We start from the raw sequence: 13,918 nt of genomic DNA on the forward strand, positions 1-13,918 counted from the left end.
GGACTTTAGTTCCCTTAATGGCTCCTCTACACGATGGCCCAGCGTAGGCCAGTCCTAGGGACATTTATGCTGCGTCCCTTGGACTGGCTTACGCTGGGCCATCGTGTAGAGGAGCCCTAAGGCTATTTCAAATGTTCTGTAATATTACCTACGCTAAATTCCTTAACTATTTATCACTATCACTATTTGGCCGGCTACCGTTACTTTGCATAAACAGTTACGTGGTTTATGCAAAAAGTTACGCTACATTGTAACTATGTCGGTGTAGGTGTGAGCGGAATTACTGTACCAGCCAATAATATATCACCTCCATGTTTTTACAATAGATTTTTTTTTAATTTGTATATGATTTCTACTTTAGGTAGTCCACTAGGAGTCCTTTGTGCGAGCGATGAGAAAGATTGGTCTCATGTAATAGCTTTTTCATAGAGGTTTTTTTTGTAAATACATAGGTAACATTTTTTTTATTAGACTTTTTTTCGTAATATGTTGTCTTCTATTCTAATTCACAGTATTTCATTGCAGTATTCATTCATCATATATTAGTATAAAATGACTAATAAAATATGCAATCTATCTACACACTAATCTATATTGTTTACTCTTTACGTACTCACACAAAAAACACAAAGGTGCTTGGTAATTGGTAATTGATGGACTGATCCCTAATTTAGGGCGCCCGCTGACTGACGCGGATGAACGGAGAGGGCGCAAGCACGCGGGTGCCAGTTAGCATTGCTCATACATTTTTTCTTGGACCCGCTCCGTGCAAACGCGCCAACTAGCGGGCGTCCGCTAGCTGGCGCGTTTGCACGCCATATTTTTTCATAACTTTCGCATTTATCAATAGGGATAATTGTAATCTAAAAAACTATCTATTTTTTTTTTAATTCCTAAATAGATACTTACTTAAATCTTATTTTGTAAGCGTAATTATGAACATTAAATGAATTTGAATTTTGCTTGCATCGACTAGTTTTTAATTAGTAATCAAGTGCAACTAAAAGCGAGATTTCCGTAGCTTTGATGAAACTACTAATTAAAAGTGGAAAAATTTACTGTCTTGGGTGGGATTTGAACCCACGACCATCGGATCGCTAGCCCTATACTCTTCCATCTGAGCTAACAAGAACTTACACACTACAGCGAATATTTACACCATATATGAGCCTAAAGGGACCCACTGATTACCAGTTCGCCGGACGATATGGGCCTGTCTATGCAAAAGCTGACGATCGCGAATAACTGACAGGCCGATATCGTCCAGCGAACTGGTAGTCAGGGATGCCCTTTTTTTAAGAGGGGAAGTGCTTTCCGCATACCACCCTGGCGCGGGGACGGGCCTGGGATGGTTATGTGGGACTCCCATATAGGCTGATGAGAACCATGGTTTACCCATTAAAACCCCTGTGTTGCCGCCTCCGCGCTATAAGGCGAGGTCCCAGGAACGCCGAAGTACTTTTCCGCAACCTCGTCAGAGTCAGGGATGGCCTAACCCAACCTAGTGCCCTAAGACAGTGAATTTTCCCACTTTTAATTTGTTTCCAAGCTTAACAGTATCGTTTGCAGACGTTTCTGCTTGCTAGAAAATTAGTCTACTAATTAAGTAACACTTCTGGTCAAGGTTAACTCCATTTCTGGTTATTCAAATGTTTTGCATTTTAAATTTATTTATGAAGAGGCATTTCATATATATAAATTCATCGATTAGAGATTAGTCTTACTATTACTATGTTAGTCTTATATATTTATCAGTTTATTTACATATGAGTTGATAGTTTAAATTACTTCAAAATGCTTAATTTTATAGTTATAATATGTATTACTCGTACATTTACACTATGGAAAATGAAGCTACATCATCATCTTATCAACGGAGCTTTTTGAATTACCTACTTCTGTAACTAATGTAACAGTAATGTCAGAATCAACATGAAACAAAGCGCCCAAACTAACTCATTATCTGAGACATCTTAGCCAGGTCAAGCAAATCTCTCCAGTCCGATCTATTCATAGCTTACCCTCTCCAACTTGTCATTCCTGTGGCCCTAGTCAAAAGTGTCTGCCATTCTGGGATAACATTCCAAATAGAGGAAAAATACTCAATCAACTCTGTGACTGACAGTTTTGAGTGTCTTTACGCTAGTCAGAATGTCTCTAAAGTTGCCAAGCAATCAGGCTTCTAATATACCTACGGTCGGATTTGAACTTTCAGATACGTCAAAATTTTCCTAAATATACGATATGGATTGGATATGTCAGTGTCATAAGGGACGTTCTTGTTTGAAGAAACGTCACTTTGAACACAGACTCTGTTTTTGTTTTTAAGGTTTACTAGTTGGGGTCTTGAAAGTTAATAAGATACACCATAAACTGAAATGTAGCAAAACCATTATACACCGTGTTTTTTTTTCCGTTAATTTCAAGGGTGCAGTCCTGAGCTTAAATTAAGTAACTTTCTCATAGACACCGGTATTCTAACTAACTCCACTTTTGAGGTAAACAATAATTTATTTTTATCTTATAAGGCCCTTACGATTTTACATACATTTGCTACTAAACGCAAGTACTATCTCGGACGATTGACGTTCGAAATGACATTGACATGTCGCAGTTTTCAATTATTTGGTTGAGTTAAATGTTATGCCCGTGTTACAACAACGTTATATGCAACATTTAATTACTTTTAATAAATAAAAAATTAAAAAAAAATGTTTTTATTTTATTTTTATAAATTAACTTTGCCATTTAGTTTCCTTAAACGTACTTACCTATTCCCCGGAGTTAACGGAATTAAATAAAAACACGATGTATAAAGGTGAAATTTTACAACGAACTTAAAAAGAAAGACAAATTTATGTCGGTCGCCCAAAAAACAGTTCACGTTCAAAAGTATACGTTACGATCTAATTGTTGTACATACTCGTATATATCTTTTTGATAAGCTGTTAAATAATATTTATATATACTTTGACGACCGGTTTAGTCTAGTGGGTAGTGACCCTGCCTACGAAGCCGATGGTCCCGGGTTCAAATCCTGGTAAGGGCATTTATTCGTGTGATGAGCATGGATATTTGTTCCTGAGTCATGGGTGTTCAACACAAGCCTTATTGACCTTACTGTGGGACTTAGTCAATTTGTGTAATACTATACTATCTATAATATTCTCTTGGTGCATATTATGATACGCAACTTTAGACGTTGACTGTAGCTACCTGTCAATTAGTATTACAAGGTATAAATTAGTAATACTTATTAATTGCTTTAATGATCATGAAATTGTGTAATAAGAGTTTGATTTGGCGAATCGGCATGAATTCGGGGCAAGCAAGAACTTTGCAATGGACTATTAGTCTATTATTTATTTATTTTGGTGGTAATACAAGAGGTTGCTATCAAAATCGGTGCAGCCTTGTCTTGGTCTGATTCTAGTCATTAAGAAGAATATTATATATATATGTACTTATGTAGGCATATAAAGAAACTATAATAAGCAGTAAACAATCAGATTATCGAGCTAGTAATGTTGAGAAAAACGTGTGCATCTTGATAATACGATCACGTAACTCTGCCTTTAGTGATGGGATGTGCCGCCATTAACATTTATTGGCTATCGATAAAATTTGTATTTTAAAGTACTACATTACGATAGCATACAAAAAAGGAAAAAAGGGAAAAATAAATATTTTGGCTTCTTCAAAAATGAAACACGTTTCTTTTTGTGTCTGATCTAAATAGCAATTTCTTATCATGACTTTCATTAAAAGTGGGCTCGATGCAGTTAATTCGTTTATCACTTATCAATATACCACAGTTTATTTATTTAAAACTTCATTTGAATAATGAAATGCCTATACTCGTAGCATTAGATATTCTCAACTCGGCGTATTTGAGATTATCGCATGAACACTAATGAACCGAATATTTCCATAATAAAGCGTATTTATACTAGAAAGATAAAGAATGCTAATTTACGTGAAATGCGTAATCAAACGTTAATTATATAATGACACGAATTTTATTTATTTCCCGCTATATATGTACAATCTGAGATAAATAAATAATACAGACAAACTTAAAATCGCTTTTGTCATGATTGTTATAGACACCAGTCTTATGGTCAAATCGGAGATCCATACATATTTTATGTATGCCATGATCTCCGCGTAATATTTTAGCATAAACACTATCTTGTTAGCTTCCTAGGAGAGTTCAAATATATGAGGATCTAAGCGATGAGCGTATGCCACTAAATACACCATTATCTTACAAAATACTTATTTTCTTTGATCGCAAAAGTCCAATGACCAGTTTTTATTATTTATTTATCCTTTTTTCAAACGTTGATCGTAACCACATATGACACATTAATTGACCAGATGTACGCATAAGCAAGCGTGTAGCATAACGTTGATTATCACACGAGCACAGATAACGGCTTGCGTGGCATCGACTCGGTGACGTCACTAGCTTGCGTAAGATGCTTCCGTCGATTTAATTGCACAGCACTAGCGCGAACTAGGTAGTGGTGTGTGCAAAAGTTTTGCACAAAATATTAAAATTGTAGAAAGACATTTTTTGCAATAAAGAAATAATATTAGCATACAAATAACGCTAAAGACTTAAGGCAAAAATCGTGTTAAAAAGAAAATATATTTTGATGATATGATTTATTAATGCTGAAACTTAAATGCAAGTATAAATTGTAGATGTGAATTTAATTGCTGGTAATTTTTTTTAATGTATATTTTTATAGCGGCATAGGTACCTACTTGTTTCAAGGGTAGAGTGTGTAAAAAAATGTATATCCACTACATTCTAAGAGACGGGACTTCTTTATAATACACCCGTGACTAAGTGCTGTAGGGCTAAGATGGTCGGCTCTTTATCCTTTGTCACCGTGTCTGTCACATTCTAACAATTATGTAAGTGCGAAAGTGACGCATGACATGACAGGTGATAAAAATGCGACCATGATACCGCTGCTGGTTGCCATATGCGACTGTTATTTAAAGGTAAAACTGTCGATGGAAACAATTCTCCAATATGTATATGTACACAAAATGTTTAGTATAATAATTTCGGGTGTCAATAACTTGTTATATTAATGTATGCGGATGACACCAAAATATTTTTGGATACTCGTACTCTTTGGCAGTGCCAAAATCTCCAGACTGACTTATTACATATTCCCTGTCATCGTGCCAATTACGGCCAAAATTCTATCCTGACTAGAATCGCACGTACCTATAATAAATCGTTCCAAAACATTGACCCTTTCTCCTCCAGATGTGTTTTCAAATCTCAAATTACAAAGCAACTTTCCTGGTAGTCACGCACAGACACCCACTCACATACACACGCACACACAAACACACTAAATTCCCATAAAGGCAAGCAAAATAATAGGCTCGCTCGCTTATGTACTGCATGTAATATTCTTATAACACTTTTACGAAATAAATACTGTTTAAAATATTTTCATAGGAAAGTAGGAGATTTAATGTGTTGTTAGAGTGATACTCGCAAAATTATAACTTTATCTACACATTTTAGGAAATTTCCCAGGTTTCAGTTACTATTTTTCTTTTCTTATACTCTTTTTCTTTGTATTTTAAAGATCTACAATTTAATTTATGTTTACAATTCTTGTACAGCACAAGTCACAAGTCTACCCACAGATGATATTTTATTTTGTGTAAATTCCAGGGAGTTCTGTTATTGGCTATGCTTATAAGTACTCATGTTTTTTGTATATTATTCATTGTAAACGCTGTAGAACTTCTCAATAAATAAAATAAACGAAAAACACAAAGATACAATAATATTAAATATGTTTAAAACTCGTACAGTATGTCTCCCACCATGAGACTTTGAATCCAGGGCTCGATTTAACTCGCTAAATCGAGCTACTTTTACTATAGGACCAACTCTGAAATCACGAATTGTTTTAGCTCTTCCATAGAAAACATCGATATCTGATCAGTCAAAATGTATAAAAAAGCTAATTTTTTTCGCGTCTTTCGAGGTTCGTCCCATAATAAAAGTAGCTCAGTGTAGGCTAGAAGAATCGAGCTTTGCATTTAAAACCTCATTATGGTAGACACCATGTATAGTTAAGTAAGCATAAAAAAACACCCATGTCTAAACCGTTAACTAAATGCCAATAACACTTGCGCGCGCCACTGTCCCCTGAGCGACTCCCGCGCAGTGTTTCCCGGTTTTTTTATCGATCGTCATACGACATTTCCCTCCGTTCTTACTTACTTACTTACTTACTTACTCGCTTACTATGTTCCTCATTAGTGAGTTGGTATAGTAACCTAGTTAGTGCCGTAGTGAGTAGAGTGTCACGATATATTCTTCATTGTTAGCTTAATAGTTACGTTACAAACCATCTTATATTATTTGCTCTGATTAAGATAGAACTATCCTAGTTGCATTTAATTATAATAATATACGTAACTACAGCAAAAATTCGAAGAATGATTAATACACGTTTATGATTTTGGAAAGATCTTTAAAAGATCGATAACTAACCGACATGTCAAAATTGACGTTTATTTCGATTCCACTGTGATCGCAATAAGATCTATCTACGATATTTCTAACGTCAAAGTGACATTACATACATAGTACATAGGCTACGGAGACTGCTTACCATCAGGCAGGCCGTATGTTTTATTGCCACCGACGTAGTATAACAAACAAAAAAAACATTGGTTGCCCGAATCGAGCTGCTTCTGTCAAGTATACGACATACAAACGATATCTAAATGAGAACTTATCTGAACCAGAACTTATTGTTATCACATGTTATTCTTCGAATCGGGCCGATATTGACCTCCATATGGTGTGATATGCGCCGATATTTTTGTAGAGGGCACTATTTTCTATTTTATGTGCATTTAGCTTTGTGCGTATGGTTTTCATACTGTATCTTCTAAAACTGTCACTTTACTGGTATTTATAACTTTGGAACGTAAAATAAGACTAGCGAGTGCGAATTAAAGCCCGTCTTCGAAGGAGAGGGTTTAATTAACACGAGTTTGTAATGCCTGTACGGCCCGTAGCACACACAATGTTGTTCATCACTCGCGAGGAAAGAAAAGGGAAAAATAAAACTTCTGCCTAATTACAACCCTAGGTCGAAATTAAGGATTTACGGACCGCATCTCCTACGTGTAATAACACCATTTACGAGCAAGTGTCATGAAAACATATTTTTATTATCAAAATAAGACTTATTAAGGAGGTGCTACACCAGTCGAATGCTTTTGTTTGTTTCCCTTTACTTAATCTCATTACCTACCCGACTAATTGGAATGTTAAATGCTGTGTTGCAATCTGTACGAATATAGCTACCGTTAGTAAAATAATTCGATTACCAAATTCGATTATTATTAAATTTTATTGCCTTGTTACTTTTACAATTCAATGACAAATATGTAAGTGTTGTGAAATATAGAAAGTGAACCATATGTACAACGGATATTACAGATATGACAACTATTCTACTTATTGACGTGTATGATTACGTCTAGAAGTTAAAAGGTCTAGTAATTGCGAGCTATTAAGTCATTCTACCACACGGCTCTACAAATAAGGTGGGACATGTCGTTTTTTCTCCCCAAAAAAAATGTGACTGAGTGGAGATTTTTGTATGAGATGAAATTTTGTTTTTAATTTTTCTCATGTAAAATATACCTAATCTACAGCTAGAAAGACAAACAATAGCACTCGCCTTTTTATTTTATTTGATAGAAGACATAGAATACACACGTGACGGAGTAGTCAGAAACCAGACAATAAAAAGAATTGAACCACGTACATACATCAACTTAGTGACGGAATATATTATATCAACGAAACTTTTAGTATTTTTGATTTCAAAAACGGTCAAAATGACTGACATTCATCTGACACGTACCGCTAACTGTTTTCCATTCTCCATAAATATACCTCGCACGTAATTTCTCACTAGTAAAAAAAGTGATTGGTCGCCAAAAGTTTTGATTGGGTAAAATAAAATTACTTATATATACTCCAACCTCTTGCGAGCCATTGCAATGATTGAAGTTGTCAAGCTTCAATCATTGCAATTTGACGACCGGTTTGGCCTAGTGGATAGTGACCCTGCCTACGAAGCTGATGGTCCCGGGTTCAAATCCTGGTAAGGGCATTTATTCGTGTGATGAGCATGGATATTTGTTCCTGAGTCATGGGTGTTTTCTATGTATTTAAGTATTTATAAATATTTATATATTATATATATCGTTGTCTAAGTACCCTCAACACAAGCCTTATTGAGCTTACTGTGGGACTTAGTCAATTTGTGTAATAATGTCCCATAATATTTATTTATTTATTATTTATTTATTTTTTAAGCTGCGCGCAGCAAAGCATAGTTGAATCATTCATGTTCGTCCGATGGACTTCTGTTTTAAATATATTAAGTTTAATTATGTCTTAAGTGCATTTTTACAACCTTTGTCGTATTTACAAAAAAAATATAACAATCAGCCGGATCTAAAGACGGATAATATTGGATAACATAGCACTCATGAATGTAGCTAAGTTGACATTTAGGTATTATGAAACCACGTTAATTTGAAGCTTAGGCATTTTAGAAATTTGGTATTATGAGAAGAAAAGTAAGGCGTTCTGAGATTCAGGCAGTTTGAAGCTATTCCGTTTTGAAATCTAGGAATTCTGGTAAATGGGTAAAATGAAACCAAAGCTAAAAGTGGGATCATTTTTGAGCTGTAGTCAGACTTATATTTATAGTTATGCTAGTTCGTTGCATTAACCATTATGAGTACCGTGTGCCTAGAAGGTGTGTAGCTTTCTTCATTTTTTTTTTTAGTTTATTTATCATAAAGGTACATAACATTGTGACACCACTTTATTCCTCGCCAAACTGCGGTCGCAGTTCTTATTCGCGTCCATTGCTGAATATGCCTCTATAATGGATTTCCATGTTGTTCTGTATGCGGCGGTTGTTTGCCAGGTCGGTCCTGCAGTCTTTCTGATATCGTCCGACCATCTGGCTCGTGGTTTTCCGTCACATCGGCTTCCCTGTCGAGGACTCCAGAATAGTACTCGCCAACAGTGCTCAGTGCTTTATGACCAACGAAAGCTTGAACTTGACCATATGATCGCATACAAATAAAGAAAGAAGTACTGTCTTCTACAGTTCACGCGTGCTCACTTGAACCACGGCACTGTCAACTGTGACCTAAATTGGAAACAAAAAATTATCTGCTTTTGCCACTTTTTTAATGTGACCTTTTTTGCCACTTTTGTGTTATTTCTAGTCAGGCTCGCGAGCCCTTTTCATCCTTATAGGAGAAATAAGTGTCCCAAAATTTTCATACATTTTTCAAACTTTCCTTTTTGTTACTACCGTACAAAGTATTTGTTATCCCATTAGGTAATATATATATCCCATTTTTATTGAGGTAATCAAAAATTAGCACCTAGCGTACTTATTATAATTTGTAATCCACAAGTTCCTAATAGGTTCCGTATTTAGTCTCACCGGTCGAATCACGTACACAATTTATTTTATGAGGTCGTAAAATCTTATCTATTCACAAACCTTTACATACACACCTGTTAGCTGGTTTTTAGTATGATTTGATACCTAGCTTCTCCAGAATACTTTTTTTAAAGATAAAAAAGGCAAACGAGGAGACGTGTCGCCTGATGATAAGCAATTACCATTGCCCATTGAAACCCGCAACACCGGAGAGGTTGCATGGGCGTTGCCGTTTAAAATGGGAGTACGCTCTTAAGAAGAAGAAAGAAGAAGAAAGAGGAAGAAGAGTAAGAATAGATTCTTGAAGGCTTGAAGGTCGTAACGGTCCGAAATTACTGCAAACAGGTATACAGCGTGTATTTTTGATACGACCACATAATCAAAGGGTAGTTAGTTAATAAGGCTTTTTATAAAAAATAAACCAATTTTTTTTCCATATGAAATAACTCAGCGAGAAATGAATCACTACTTTGTTTTAACTTGACGACACGCTTTAACAACTAGACTACCCGACCACATTTAGATGTATAGCAACTTAAACCGCTGAACAATTTAGATGAAATTTGGTTTGGAGATAGTTTGAGGCCCGAGGAAGGACACAGGATGGTTTGTTTTAACCATTATCCATCATCCCAGGCAGACAGATTTCATGAAATCATTTATTTGAGTAAAATAAGCGGTAAATATAAGCTTGGTGAATATTGATCAAGCCTATTTGTAATCTGTCGGTAGCCTGCCAAGCTTCCTCTATGTCGTAATCAATTTATTGACTTCGTAATTTAACAGTGACATGAGATTATAGCAAGCGTGATTTCTAGTTAGACGCACTCTGGTTACCAGGGTCAAAATTTTTTTGGTTGTCTTGATTTTTGCCTACAAAAAATGTAACGGAGTGGAGCTTTTTGTATTGGGTGATATTTCGTTTTTAATTTTTTTCAAGAGAATTATAATCTGCAGCTATTTAAAAAGACATGCAATAGATCTCAACTTTATTTATTTATTTGATAAAATACAAATATAAGCGTGACAGAGTGGTCAGAAACAAGACAACGAAAATAATTTTGACCCACCTGCTCAAAAATTTCAAAACACACTTTCTAATATAATTTCATTTTAACTTTGATATTGTCTTTATTTCATAATTATCATATGACTAAGACAGAGGTGAAATTCACAAAGCAGGCTTCGCTAACGTAATCAAGCAAAAAACATGCATACTTTTGAGAAGACATTCAAAGTTGAATGTTTAGTCCCGCCAGCCAGCGTGGGGACTATAGTTCAAGCCCTCTGGCGATGAGAGGAGGGCTGTGCCCAGCAGTGGGACGTATATGGACTGAATTATTATTTTCGTAATGGATTTATTACTTATGTTATTTCCACTTAGAATCAACAGTGTCCCAAAAATTTCATACATTATTGGATCTTTCCATTTCGTTACCGTCTTGCAAAATCTCTGAAAAATGGTCACGGAATGGATATAATAATAATTTTGGGACACTTATTTTTCTCCTAACATAAAAGTTCGCAAATCTGAAAAAAAGTGTACAAATTTAAATAAAAATGACCCAGATGGTCGTTCTAGTCTACGTGCCAGCGCTTGGAGGAAATCCTCCAAGTAACAGCGTGATAAAACGGTGTCCGTCACATTCAATCCCGCGGTGTTAAAAAGTGAAGGTTATTTTTATCGCGTGAATAAACTATACATAATACGTCTGCAGAGAGGAATAGTAATAACTCCTACGCGTCAAAATTGTAATATGTCGCAATTAGTTAATATATGTCGCAAATATGTTTGCCCAATGTTTCATTTGCCGAATTTTCATTTTACCGAACGATTTTTTTTTCACAAACCCGGTAAATTATTCAAACTTGAAAAAAGTATAGAAGTCATTGGGTTAGGCTAAGTTAGATTGGTGAACTGTCTAAAAATACAATGGTTTTTAGAAAACGCATTCGGTAAAATGAAAATTTCGGGATTTTAATAATGGGATTTAGCGTTTTCGGAAATGAGATAGGTAACCATTGGCGCGAGCGCGACACACGATAACTAGATGATATCCTTCAAATATTCTAATGTCAGTGTACGTTTTAATTGGCATGTTAGGTTCCTAAGTAACGTATTATTGTTGCAATTAAAAAAAAACGTAGCAGCTCTACTACATATACGAATGCTACGAACTTGCGTAGCGCTTGCTACGCCTGTGTTTAAAAACGTTTCTTTAAAATTCTTATACGATATTTACTATTGTTTTTAAATAATAATAGTTTTAATAATTGTCAAAAACAAAACGATATTCCATAATGACCAAGTAATCTGGAATTTTCATTACCTTATTCATATATGTAACATTTTTTTGCAGGTAAGTCCAATTAGAAAAGTGCCATCTTGGTAAGTTTTGTCACAATAGCGCTACCATTTTTGTAGCGGATAACCTCGGAACTAACAAGTTTACTGCGCGCGAGTGACCAAGCATGGACCTTTCACTTTTTTTAAGGTAAGGTCGGTAGTTACAAGTGTTTTGCATAGATGGCGCAAAATTGAAGTCTAGAACTTATTTTGTAAGCTAAGCTTTGCCAGCCAGTTACTGTTAACTGAAATTTTTACTAGTATAAATGGTAATTACATCGATATTTACGTAATGGCGCATTTTTTTCATAGATGGCGCTAAATAGAAACTAGGCAATTCGTTAAGTTAAGCGTCAGAGACCATATCTTTGGTACTTTCACTTTTTATAGAGGCCAGAAGTTAGATACTCGATCGTCTATAGTTACAAGTGGTTTACATAGATGGCGCCAAATTGAAACTCGGAACTTAGCTAACTTAACGTCAGTGACCATACACTGATCATTTCACTTTTTAAGGATCAGACGGTCACTTATTCGACATTCGATCGCGGTAGTTACAAGTGGTTTGCAAAGATGGCGCTAAATTTCTCGGAATTTGGTTTGCCTAAGCGTTATTATAGTGACTATATGCCGGTCCTTTCACTTTTAATAATGATCTGATGGTCTCTTGCTTGATATTCGAGCTTCTGTAACAGGAGTTTTTGTATAGATGGCGTTAAATAACTCGAAAATTGCTTTTGCTGAGCGCCAGTGACCACACTGTGCCTTTCACTTTTTATAAGGGTCAGATTTTCACTAGTTGTTTGAGTTTTGAATAGATGGCGTTGAATATGAGTGAGTTGCTTAGTAGTGTAGTTATTGCAATATTTGCAATGTATAGCAATAGGCAGGGGCCTATGTAGCCGATGGTCCCGGGTTCAAATTCTGGTAAGGGCATTTATACGTGTGATGAGCACGGATATTTGTTCCTGAGTCATGGATGTTTCCTATGTATTTAAGTATTTGTAAATATTTATGTATTTTATATATAGTTGTCTAAGTACCCACAATACAAGCCTAATTGAGCTTACTGTAGGACTTAGTCAATGAAGTAATAATGTCCTATAATATTTATTTATTAGTATGTCACTTGCTTTTTGAAAAGTAGACCCAGTTACTTGTGAGAAGGGGCACTAGTTACCTGTGTTTTGCATAAATGGCGCAGAATATGATTTAAGTAGATTTCAGTTGACGTAGTACAGTGAGCAGCAAAAGTATGTAATCGGGCCACGTGTTCGAAAACATCTCTATACCCACTGATGTTCTTTAGATTTGTGTCCTGGACCGCTCTGCTGCTTCGCTATCTTCCCACATAATGAACGCTGTACAGTCAGCTAGGTAATCAGGAAGATATAAATATTTCCACGGAAAGTTCAAGGTTAATATGAAAATGAAAAATGAAAATGAAAATGAAAAATGATTTATTTAGGTATCAAAATTGCAGCTTATTACACAGTAGAAAAGTATTACATTTTTAGAAGCATTCTATTGTTGTTGGAAAGCCTAGGAATAGTGTCCTGAGCCCTAAACTAGGTAAACCTGTCTTATAGGGATCAGGGAACCACCTCTATTTTTAGAAATGCAGCAAAGGTTAGTTGGTACACAATATGATATCATTCTAAATGTTCGTATCAGATAACAACATGAATATTTGTACAGAAACACACATTAAATTCAACAAAACTACAATTATGTAGCCTATAAATCTACAGTAAAATAATATAATTATTAAACTGTTCACACCGCCAACCATTTCAGCAGCTATAAACAATGGCAATTTCAAAATCACACTTAAAACCAAATTAACACTCAATAATGACAGTAAGTTTAATTAGTAAATTCGCTAATTCACGATATAAGTGTTGTTACACACATAACGACATGATAACAGACGCGTAGTGGCCCCGTTACGCGCGGCCAAGAAAGCGAAATGAAGACGGGAAATGTTGGTCGTATGTAGTAGTTAATGTATAAAGGTACTATAATTTTA

The sequence above is a fragment of the Cydia pomonella genome, chromosome 8 (genome assembly GCF_033807575.1).
Source record: "Cydia pomonella isolate Wapato2018A chromosome 8, ilCydPomo1, whole genome shotgun sequence".
Lineage (NCBI taxonomy): Eukaryota > Metazoa > Arthropoda > Insecta > Lepidoptera > Tortricidae > Cydia > Cydia pomonella.